Raw genomic sequence first — 12,712 nt, 5'->3', positions numbered from 1 at the left:
ATGCTCAACTGCCTGACATTTTCAACTTAACAAATATTTTCCCCAGGAGAAACCTATCTGATTTCTGCCCTAGGAGAAGCTGCTATCTCCCCCATACAAGCAATACCTTGTGAGGCAACAGACAGCTGTTTCAACAGTATTTAATTTACCTGGGAGATGAAGGAGACGATGAAAAATCAGCATCTGAGGCAGTGCCAGGATTGCTAAACAAGATAGATGTAAAAGAATTCAAGGTTGTGCCCTGAAAGTTTTTCTTCTGGCGAGATGGATTATTAAGAACAAAACGAGGGCCGTCAGTGATTGATTAATTCAGCATGTGTCCCTTTAATGCTTCCTCTTACCCATGACCTGCTGTGCACTTTGTCTTTTGAACATTCCCTTTTATGGAAACCAGCCAGGCTGACAAAACTTACCTGCACACAAGCAAGAAAATGCCATTGCTGTTGATGCTCTAAAATAAATAGATGTCTTGGAACAAGAGGGTGAAGAGACACAGCATTTTTCTGCTTGGGTCCAGGTAAGCATAGCCAGTGCCTGTCCATAATTAATCATTAATTTAAAAATCAATTAATTAATGTGTGGGTTGCCTTGACATGTGCATCAAGGGGATTTGCAAAAATGGCTAGAAGTAGTTCTTTTAAAAAACGGTACCAAACAAATAACAAGACAGGTCGGGAAAAAATGCAAAATGAACATCGAAGGCAGAGACCTTTTCATCCAGCTAGATAATCTTGTCAAAGCAAAAACGCCTTTCATTGTTTACAGAAAATACAGATAGTGGGCACCTGTCATATCTGAGCAAGGATCCTGCTCTACAAAACAGAGGCAGCCAGCTGCACTGAAAGCCCTGCTCCCAGTCACTGTGACTTCTGATATTTGGGGGAGCTTGGCATTGTCAGAGAAGCCTCTCAAAGGGTGAAGAATCAAGCACAGCAGGGGCAGTGGAGGCCCTATGGCAGGAAACAGGAGGATGGGGCAGGAGGGCAGTCTCCTCATCTCAACCTGCCATCCTGCAACCTGTCACCAGGATCGTTGCTGCCATGGGGTGAAGGAAGAGCAGGGACAGGCTCTGTTCTCCTGACCTCTCAGCTTGTTCTGCTGCAGCACCAACAACCCAAATGATGGCCTTTTGCTCCCACTTCATGCCCTACAACCTGTCTCCCATTGGCAGATGCAGCAAGTGACAACCACTTTGAAGAGCGAAGTAAGGAGCCTGGAGACTCAAACCATGGAGCCTGGCAGCGCAGCCCAGGTAGCTTATTGTCTGCACCTTTCAGATAGCTTGAAGGATGGCGGGAACACCAAAGTTTTGCTGCTTCATGGCACAATCCAAATAATGGCAGGAAAAAAGACTGGAGCTGGTCAGCTCAGATGAACCGGGTGGCCTGGAGAAGTCTATTGACCTTACACTGAAACTTTTCCTAGCTTGGCCTCCCAGCCTGAGCAACTCAATGCCCAAGTACAGACTCCTGTACCACTTCTCCCTTCCAGAATCTGGTCCTTTGCCTCTACTGGAGTATGCCACCTGCCCCTGGTTTCTATGAGCTTTGTCTCCTTGCCCCAGAACCTGCCACTTAGCTGCCTGTAGCCCTTGGGACCCCTGGTTGTTGCTTCCAGCTTTGATCTGCACCTCTCTTGGCCTATGCTTTCTGCCTGCGATCTCCCTGGGACATGACAGTTTGCCGCCCATGGTTATATCTCCCCTCGTCATGGTTAGTGCAAATAGCATAACTGCACATGATGCAGACAACACCTGTCAGAGGCTGGAGAATGACAAAGCTCTGAACTCTGAACTAATTGTACATATCTCATCATTTTTATACTCTCCAACTAGATTTCAGTGCTTTGAATGCACAGCATTCAGTATACAATGACGCTCCTGCTTAAATGCTGAGCTATATAGCTCAGTGATAGAACACATACTTCCTGTCAAAAGGTCTCAGGTTCAATCCTCCAGTTAAACAATCTCAAGAAACTGCCTGGCAAAGAGATACTGGGATACCCTGGCACCCAGGGTAGGCAATGCTGGTACAAATAAGCCAATGGTCTGAGTCAGTTAAAAGGCATCTTCACATGCTCATGACTCTTCATTTATCCTGAGACTCTGGTCCAGAGGTTGTCAACCTTTACAAGCCTGTGGTGGCCACTGGATTTTTGAGTGAGTGTTTTTGGCACCACTCTGCTAGTCACCTCTCTCCTCCCTCCTCCATATCAGTCTCCCTTGTGTGTATATCTCTGCATCCAGCATCTTCCTACTTCTGATGAAGTAAGCTAATGCCACCATTAATTTGTCAATCTTTAAGGTGCCAGAAGTTGTTGTTGTTTAGTCATTTAGTCGTGTACGACTCTTCGTGACCCCATGGACCAGAGCACGCCAGACACTCCTGTCTTCCACTGCCTCCCGCAGTTTGGTCAAACTCATGTTGGTAGCTTCGAGAACACTGTCCAACCATCTCATCCTCTGTCGTCCCCTTCTCCTTATGCCCTCAATCTTTCCCAGCATCAGGGTCTTTTCCAGGGAGTCTTCTCATCTCATGAGGTGGCCAAAGTATTGGAGCCTCAGCTTCAAGATCTGTCCTTCCAGTGAGCAATCAGGGCTGATTTTCTTAAGATGGATAGGTTTGATCTTCTAGCACCATGGGACTCTCAAGAGTCTCCTCCAGCACCATAATTCAAAAGCATCAATCCTTCGGCGATCAGCTTTCTTTATGGTCCAGCTCTCACTTCCATAAATCACTACTGGGAAAACCATAGCTTTAACTATACGGACCTTTGTCAGCAAGGTAAGGTGATGTCTCCGCTTTTTAAGATGCTGTCTAGGTTTCTCATTGCTTTTCTCCCAAGAAGCAGGCGTCTTTTAATTTCATGACTGCTGTCACCATCTGCAGTGATCATGGAACCCAAGAAAGTAAAATCTCTCACTGCCTCCATTTCTTCCCCTTCTATTTGCCAGGAGGTGATGGGACCAGTGGCCATGATCTTAGTTTTTTTGATGTTGAGCTTCAGACCATATTTTACACTCTCCTCTTTCACCCTCATTAAAAGGTTATTTAATTTCTCCTCACTTTCTGCCATCAAGGTTGTGTCATCAGCATATCTGAGGTTGTTGATATTTCTTCCGGCAATCTTAATTCTGGCTTGGGATTCATCCAGTCCAGCCTTTCGCATGATGAATTCTGCATATAAGTTAAATAAGCAGGGAGACAATATACAGCCTTGTCATACTCCTTTCACAATTTTGAACCAATCAGTTATTCCATATCCAGTTCTAACTGTAGCTTCTTGTCCCACATAGAGATTTCTCAGGAGACAGATGAGGTGATCAGGCACTCCCATTTCTTTAAGAACTTGCCATAATTTGCTGTGGTCAACACAGTCAAAGGCTTTTGCATAGTCAATGAAGCAGAAGTAGACATTTTTTCTGGAACTCTCTAGCTTTCTCCATAATCCAGCGCATGTTTGCTATTTGGTCTCTGGTTCCTCTGCCCCTTCGAAATCCAGCTCTCACTTCTGGGAGTTCTCCACATACTGCTTAAGACTGCCTTGTAGAATTTTAAGCATAACCTTGCTAGCGTGTGAAATGAGCACAATTGTGCGGTAGTTGGAGCATTCTTTGGCACTGCCCTTCTTTGGAATTGGGATGTAGACTGATCTTCTCCAATCCTCTGGCCACTGCTGAGTTTTCCAAACTTGCTGGCATATTGAGTGTAGCACCTTGACAGCACCGTCTTTTAAAATTTTAAATAGTTCAGCTGGAATATCATCACTACCACTGGCCTTGTTATTTGCAGTGCTTTCTAAGGCCAATTTGACTTCACTCCACAGGGTGTCTGGCTCAAGGTCAGCAACCACACTACCGGGGGTGTACAATACCTCCATATCTTTCTGGTATAATTCCTCTGTGTATTCTTGCCACCTCTTCTTGATGTCTTCTGCTTCTGTTAGGTCCTTTCCAATTTTTATTATGGTAATCTTTGTATGAAGTGTTCCTTTCATATCTCCAATTTTCTTGAACAGATCTCTGATTTTTCCCATTCTGTTGTTTTCTTCTATTTCTTTGCATTGTTCGTTTAAGAAGGCCCTCTTGTCTCTCCTTGCTATTTTTTGGAAATCTGCATTCAATTTCCTGTATCTTTCACTATCTCCCTCGCATTTTGCTTGCCTTCTCTCCCCCGCTATTTGTAAGGCCTCATTGGACAGCTACTTTGCTTTCTTGAATTCCCTTTTCATTGGGATGGTTTTCGTTGCTGCCTCCTGTATAATGTTACGAGCCTCCATCCATAGTTCTTCAGGCACTCTGTCCACCAAATCTAAATCCTTAAACCTGTTCCTCACTTCTACCGTGTATTCATAAGGGATTTCATTTAGATTGTGTCTTACTGGCCCAGTGGTTTTTCCTACTTTCTTCAGTTTAAGCTGGAATTTTGCTATAAGAAGTTGGTGATCTGAACCACAGTAAGCTCCAGGTCTTGTTTTTGCTGACTGTATAGAGCTTCTCCATCTTTGGCTGCAGAGAATATAATCAATCTGATTTTGATGCTGCCCATCTGGTGATGTCCATGTGTAGAGTCGTCTCTTGTGTTGTTGGAAAAGAGTGTTTGTGATGACTAGCTTGTTCTCTTGACAGAACTCTATTAGCCTTTGCCCTGCTTCATTTTGAACTCCAAGGCCAAACTTGCCAGTTGTTCCTTTTATCTCTTGATTCCCTACTTTAGCATTCCAATCCCCTGTAATGAGAAGAACATCCTTCTTTGGATGTTAATAAGAAGAAGACACTGTTAATAAAAACAAGACACTCTTATTATTTCTGCAACAACAGACTAGCGCAAACTCTGTATATCATCCGGTCTCACATTCTCCTTTTGTCCCCTGCTGTTCCTGAGCACCAAGGGAAACCATATCAAAGCAACACTTGGGGAAATCCTCCCCACCTCCTGCTGTATCCAAAGAGCTGCCCCCTACAATATGCATTAAAGGCTGTTGTCTAAAAGGTCCCTGGAGCAAAGTTGGGACCTAGCAAATTTCAAAGAAAAACTAATCTAGGAACCTAGAAAGCAATTATTCATATGCCTTTCAAACACAAACATATAGCAGTTTATAGAAATGCACACAAAGAGACACTAGGGAAGGGCCTTTCATATTTCAATTGTGCAGTTCTATCGACTCCTTGCAGTTAACAAGATTTCAGTGAGACACGCAGGCACAGTAGATGAGCTGGTAGTGGCATCACCATTTCCCATAAGCAAATCAAGAGTGCTCAATTCAAGCAGTGAAATTAAATTCCTATACACAATAAAGGCATTTGGGGATGTTTAGGGTTCATGCTGGAAACAGAATTTTAAGCACTCATATATGCTTTTTCCCCCTCTTGAGAACCCGTAGCCAGTTCTGAGCTGGCAGCTCAACGCAATTAATTCTCTTCTTCCTCCACTTTCTTCAGAAAATGAGGAATTTTTCAAAGCTCTAGCACCAGGCTCTCTTCAGGCACTAGAATCATAGTCAGCTTAACAGTCAATTAATACATTACATGGAAGTCAAAACATTACATGGAAGCAGGAACAGGAGGACAGGGAAGGCTCTGGGCAAGGGCCCCTCTCTCATGCATTTTTTTTAAACATTTTGATATTTCTCACCCTGGCCTCCTTTGGGAGTAAGGGCAGGATGCAAATTTAATAAAACAAACAAGCAAATACCATTTCCATCAATAAATTTATTTTTCCCTTTCCCCCTTTCTTAATCTCCACCCTTCAATAGCTAATTGGCAAAGTAATGCAAAGCAGGTGAGCAGGCAGGAGAGACATGGGTCATCATCAGGCATGCAAAAGAGGCAAAGTCCAATTGGCAAGTGACCCAGTAAAGACTAGATTTGCAGGTATTGTCTTAATCACTTACCCCCCTTTTATTTTAAGAATTCTTACTCAGACTGGGTGCATCTTTCATTATTCACGCGCTGGATTTGAGTTTGCTATTAATGATGTAGCAAAATATTCCCAGGGATGTCAAAATGTAAGTACCCAAGTAGAGCCCTGCTGGTTCAGGCCAAAAGCCTCATTTGCCACATTTTTCATTTTTGCCTCCATCTACCAGATATGTCAATTTTAACATGTCAATGTTTCAAAAACAGCATTAATAATTTTACTGCTACTGAAAGATTCAAGACAAACTTTACACTTGGATGCCTTACAAGTTCTTTAGAAATCCCAATAGCAAGGCAGAGAGAGCTGAGAGTGAGAAAATGCCTATTATGTCTTTAATTGCTTTGGTTAGATCCCTTAGAAATTCTACTCCTGTAGGGCGAGTTGCTTTTACATTTAAAACGACATTTAATTTTCTGCAGGTAGAAACCAGAGGGCTAAGATATTTGCGGAGAGGCTACCTGCCCAAATCAAGTCAGCCCAGTGAATAGCACTCAGCCTCCAGCAAGATGCTATCTGCTTATGAAAATTCTTAGCATACAGAATTTTCATCTAAGAAAAGAACGAGCGTTGAGCTTCAGGATATAGCTGAGGTCCACTTTGTACTTTGTTCTTGGCTGGGCTGCTGGATTTCTGCACACTTTCTCTCTCAGATCCCCCCCCCCCCCAACATGGACTTCTTACAAAGCAGTCCATTACCAACTTTTGACAGGCGAAAAGGCAATTTATGCAACCGAGGTGCACAAACAAGTCTGCAAAGTCGTTTCTGATGCCGAAGAAATTAAAATGTAGAACCTTGAAGTCCTGATTGATACGGTGAATGGAAAATAGCGGCAAACTTGCCTGGCTGCGTGAGGCGCTGGGCTTAAACAACACGGCATGTCAGTTTAATGAACATTTCGAGGCATCACCACCAAGCAGCAGGAGCCCGGCGAGCAGGAGATCTGTTGAAAACTCTATTTATACTGTACCTGTAAACTGACAATATAATCAACAGTCTCACTTTGCATTGGCTTTCATTATCAGGATGGCATTTCCGTGACAAAGCCTCTAATTGGTCAGCAGATAATGCACGGTGCAGAAATATCAGAAGAATCTCCCTTCTAAAGAAAGAAAAAGTAGGAGATTCTCAATCCAAAAAATCTTTGATTTTGCTTACTTTATATGGGCTTGTTTCATAAAGGAAATGCTGAGGAGGAAGAGCTCACCTGGAAGAACACAGAAACAGCAATAGCCTCCCAGCAGCAGGATCACTGGTGCTTACTGGGATGCTGAATGGGAAGGGCGAGACATTGGCAAGGTCAGCACTGGGCAGGTACACCAGCAGGTGTTCTTGGTATACAGCAGCGACGTTGCAGACAAGAGACTATTGCTGTGGCTCTGGCCCACAAGGTGTGCTGCTCTTGGACAATGAAGACATGAGATGCATAGCCAACTATTTTACAACGCACACTCACACACAGCAGTTTTGCTTCCCCCCTTGAGATTTTATATAGATTTTCTATCTGCTACATCACACCTACATGACTGTTGACACCTCCAATGGCCTTCCTTATGAAGAAGCCATGCTGATTCTTTCTTAGTAAGGCTTGTTCTTCTATCTGTTTAATAAATCTTGCATTACCAATGCTTTCCCCCACCAATGTACCTAGAACTTAGGTAGATGGGCCTGTAATATCTCCCTGGAATCCATTGTTTATAATTGGTGTTATATACCAATATTCTGATAAGGAGTCCAATTTAATGGTGAGTGACATATTTATTTATTTTTGTAGAACAGCAACAAATAATTTCACTCTAGAGAAATTAAGTATATACCATCAGAACCAATGACTTGGTTTTTTTAGCCATTTCCTGACACTTCTGTTCAATGTCATTCTACAGATACTTTCTCTGACAGAAAGGTGGTTCAGGGGTCTGTATCTGCCCAATATTTCCTGCAGTGAAGATGGACGCAAAGTTCATCGCTCTACAGTATCTCCTTCAGTAATCTATTCATGCCATTGTTGTCAAATCTCAACAATCTTCATGGCTCTAGGTAAGGAATAGCTTGATGGATTTATGAATATATCTGTGTGTACAAAGGAAAGGAAATGCCACTTTTTATAGAATAGTGGCCTACTGTAAACCAAAAGACAGAAAACTGGAGATCAAGCTAGTCCTTTCACCCCTATTTCTAACCCAGGAGTCTCAATATCCTATGACCAGATTCAAATGTTGTTGCTCTGCAAATGGATGAAGCTTCTGTTCAGAGAATGACAGATGGGTTCTTCCATGAGTGCATGTCTCTTTCTGTGAATGGAAGCTGACTGTATGAGACATTATAATAATAATAATAATAATATAATAATTTATTATTTATACCCCGCCCATCTGGCAAAGCGATCGTGTTAGAACCCGCCTTTTATTTTATTTTATATAAATCATTTTTTATTAATTTTTCCACTTTAAACATCCAATCATATTCCAAATCATGCAGATTATACAAATATCAATTAAACAATTAATCCAAATCTTCTGCCAAATTATAAAAAAAAAATCAGACTTCCCATGCTTCAGATTCAGAGGGCCTAATCATCTTATAATATACTGCATTTCTAATCAATATAGTCCAAATCATTTCCAATAATTCTATTATTATTATTCTATCTTTTTTTCCCTTCAAGCCCCTGAGTCATTCCAGCAAGCGAGTTTAACCAAACAATATATGATTCTGTGTGATTTTTATGCCTATGATTCCCATCTGTGAGTTAGCAATGTCTCCTCACACGCTGGTATCTTGCCAAGTCAATCCAGGAATCCAAAAGTCTTTTCACAGCCAGTAGCCGCCATCTTCAAACGATTCCAATAAATCAAATCCTCTGTTCATTAGTTTCTCAAAATCGGCTACATAGTACAGCCTTTTCAGGAGCGATATTGCCAGAGCAAAACTGGAAACACACATCTAGTGAGGATAATTATGGCTCACTCCCCCTTTGACTGTTTCATAACCCGATCTAGACTCCAACATGGTGGACCCCAATTATTACTGCGTCATATCCAATAAACTTCTTGACCAAGCTCCAGCTGCTAATGAGATTGCTTCTCTTTGATGTTCATGTTTTAGGGAATCTTAATCACCTTCCAGGCAAATCCAAAAATAAAAGCTTTAATTGTTTATATCTTCATTTCCACACAGTCTATTAAAAAAACCCCATATTATCACAATAAATTCAACTTTCCAATCTCGCTTGCTTTATAAATGTTATAGACAATTCTTCTAAGGGAGGTTTTGTTAGGTAGATATTAAGGCACAGCAAAAGAAAGTCTCCCCCCGCCCCCATCAGCTCTGTCACATACCATTCTAGCTCTGGTATAATCATTCTTTGGTTATCTTTTATTTCCTCAGAGGCTAGTTTTAGCAGAATAAATCTTCCCTCTTCATCTGAAGCATGTCCAAAACTTAAATCCAATTATTATTCTTAAGCCATGGACCTTGGTTCGCTCATAAAAGCGGCGTCCAGGAGTGCCAGACCATCTCGGGGGCTTCCATCCAGTGCCCCCAGGCCCTCCTTCTTTCCGAAGTCGAAGCTTGTTGATGGGCATCTGCGGATGAGACTGCGTCTTCCCGTACCCCCCGGGAAGATTTAGGGAGGCTGATTACTCCCATCTCAGCCTCTAATTACCCCGTGATGGCCAGAGAGATGTTATTTTCAGCCATCTTCTACGGCGCCCCAAGCCTTAGAAGACCCTGAGGGAGCTTACATCTAACATGACTGGCTGGAAGCAAATTATTGTTCGTGTTAATGGGAAAAGGATATTCATGCTGAGACCAGTTTAGGGTGGGTTTCCAGAGGCATTTGTCTGGCTACGGCTGGACTGGATGGACCCTTGGTCTGATCCAAACAAGGCCTCCTCTTTTATTGTTACATTTGTAAGAATAAAAATTAAGCATCAGCTTCGATTGAGATTTTAGCTAAGAATAGTCTTGCACGTATCATATATGAAACACTCTGCAGCTTCTCGTGAATTGTTCTGAAGTTATATAGACAGTTCAGAGTAATAAAAAAAGAAAATTCACAAGGCAATGCCTTTCTCAAAGCAAGAATACTCTTTGTGTTATTCGAGTGGTAAAAACACAACATTTTGTTTTTCCCATCTTTACAAATTAAGGGCAATCAAAAAGCTGCTGAAGAAATGGACACACAATCTTCTTCCTACTCGACAAAGCACCACAGATTGACAATATGAAAAATAGGAAGTGTCAACGTGTTGCCAGCTCCCATATATTAATTTAAGCCCTTTCCTTGTGGCTTCTCATAACTTCATGAAGAAGAGGAGGCAGCTGCCACTTCTAATGTGACACACATCATCAGCTAGATGCAAAGGCTCTGGACATTCAGCTCCGGACCGCACGCAGACTTTCACTGGCAGGCTCGATATTCCTGCCTTTCGGACGGCCAAAACAATACGGTATTGATAAATGTAACAGCAAAAATAAGATGAAATGGGGAGGATCTAGCTGCCACAAAAAGCATAAGCAAATTGCAGGCAGCGGCATGTAACACCAGCCCTACTTGCTGCAGGTTCCTCAGTTGTGAGTCCAGTATAATGGTGTCTTAGCTCTGTAACAGGTGAAACTTGTATTTGCAATAAGCTTGAATGTGGTGTAGCAAACACTAGATACTGCTCTCCTGTGAACTTCAATTTACCTACCTATCTGTCGCAGGTGAAAAAGCTTTAGATCAGGCAAAAGAAACTCATGTCTCTCTCAGGGCTGGTGCACAAGGGATTGGGCTGCCACTCCATCCTACTTCTGCTGCCCACCATCCTACTCTTCCAAGGTGGCAGTACCATCCTTCCCTTCTCCCAGCCACCCCATTGCAATATATATTTCGTAAAATCCCATGGACGTTGTTCCACCTCTAATTACTGGTTTGTTCTGTTGCTATGGAGTTGTTAGCTCTACCTATCCCTCCATGCATTGCTGCAGGGTTCTGGGTGGTGATTTGAGTATTTTCTGGTTGTTTATTTATGAAACATTCCATTCTCACTCTCTTAATACTGATAATGGTGTTTGCACTGGCTTCCAAATATATATGTAATGTTTACAATAAATAAGTTTCCTGCTGTGCATGTGTGTCTTGGGCATGTGGTTATTTTTTTTTAAAAAAAAAAACTTAAGAAGAAGAAGAAATCCTAGCTTTTAAAGCCAAACACAAAACAGCTGTTCACTAATAAGCATTATTGCTGGCATGCTTGTGAATGTGAGGTGACGGAGGTTGGAACAAGTTCCTGCTGTGCATAACTGGAACAACTACGGGTGCTTATTCTTAATATCTGCCCAGGTCCCAGGGCAGGTTACAGCAATTAAAACATGGTGTGTGCTCTCCTGCTGTGTGGAGAGAGTGGAATAGGCCTCCAGATTTTTGATGTTTTTTTAAAAAAATAAATATGTTGCTGTAGGCATGCACAGATCCACCGGCTCTGCAATGTGAACAAATAGCAAAGCACATTAAAAGCAAGACAAGTGGCACACACACACACACACACACACACACAGAGAGAGAGAGAGAGAGAGAGAGAGAGAGAGAGACCATATCACCCTTCATCATGCAATGTACACACATTAGAAATGAGAGATTATATACATAGTGAAAAATGTTATGAGAGACTGTAGAACAGGCATCCCCAAACTATGGCCCTCCAGATGTTTTGACCTACAACTCCCATGATTCCTAGCTAACTGGACCAGTGGTCAGGGATGATGGGAATTGTAGTCCAAAACATCTGGAGGGCCAAAGTTTGGGGATGCCTGCTCTAGAAGGTTGGTTTAGAAAGAGAACTGGGGAAGAAAAGCAGAACGCTTCTGCTTTCAGGCTTCCAATAGGCAAATGGTTCGCTACTGTGAGGTAACAGTGCTGGACCACATAGGCCCCTGGCCTGATCCAGCAGACTCTTCTTATGATGAGACCAGATTTGCATGAATTGCACGATAGTTCACAAGGTATTTACATATGCCACTATGGAGAGAGTGATCCAATGTTAACTCCTCTCAGCCATAATGTCTCCCATGTGCTGGCCAAACAGATGTATCCTCAAATCTGAAGGATTGCCTCCTTTCAAGCAGCAGACTTTAAGATCTTTATTAGAGGCCATTCTCCAGGTTCTCTGACCTAATGAGGTGAGGTAAGCAGTTACTTGGTACTTGGGAGAAAGACTTCTTTTTGGGGAGGCAGTGGGAAAAGAGACTTCTCAGAGGTGGTGCCCCAGTTACAGAATGATATTTCCAGAGAGGGTCACCGAGAGCCTACATAAGGCAAGGAGCTTTTTATCCTTCCAGGACTTCTAATAATTGAGGTTTAGTGAACTTTAGTTCTTAGTTTTATTTTGTTTCCCACTATGTTGGCTTTAGTGCTTTAAAAAGAATGTTTTTATTGATCTTAGCTGCTCTGTGATGTTTTTAACACTAAGATTTTGCTAACATTTTTGCTGGTGATAGCTTTTATTTTTGACCGTATTTGTATTTTGTTGATTTTAAGTTTGTGAACGGGCCAAAGGACATGGTTAATTGGGCAGGATATAAATGCCCTAAATAGATAAATGACCAGCCCTTGCATCTAACCATTCCACATGGCTGAAAAGGAGACTGGACATCAGATAAACTCATTTCCCACCATCTATAGGCTGCCTTAATCAGCTACTATTCAGTCTTCTTATTTAATTCTTCAGTACTGCATAAATATGAACTAAAACATAAAAATATGAACTAAAACATTGACTGCCATGGCTCACTCCACTTTGCAACCATCCAAGGG

At 42.2% G+C, this 12,712-nt stretch overlaps 1 protein-coding gene across 4 annotated transcripts in view; it reads right to left on the bottom strand.

Annotated features, from left to right (window-relative positions):
• The window catches only part of LOC118085291 (transmembrane protein 263-like), a 300,491-nt gene that overhangs the window by 220,461 nt on the left and 67,318 nt on the right, over positions 1-12,712 (bottom strand). The window lies entirely within an intron of this gene.

The sequence above is a fragment of the Zootoca vivipara genome, chromosome 1, assembly GCF_965207765.1.
Source record: "Zootoca vivipara chromosome 1, rZooViv2.hap1.1, whole genome shotgun sequence".
Lineage (NCBI taxonomy): Eukaryota > Metazoa > Chordata > Lepidosauria > Squamata > Lacertidae > Zootoca > Zootoca vivipara.
The sequence above is the reverse complement of the archived record's forward strand: the minus strand, read 5'-3'. Positions and strand labels throughout refer to the sequence as shown.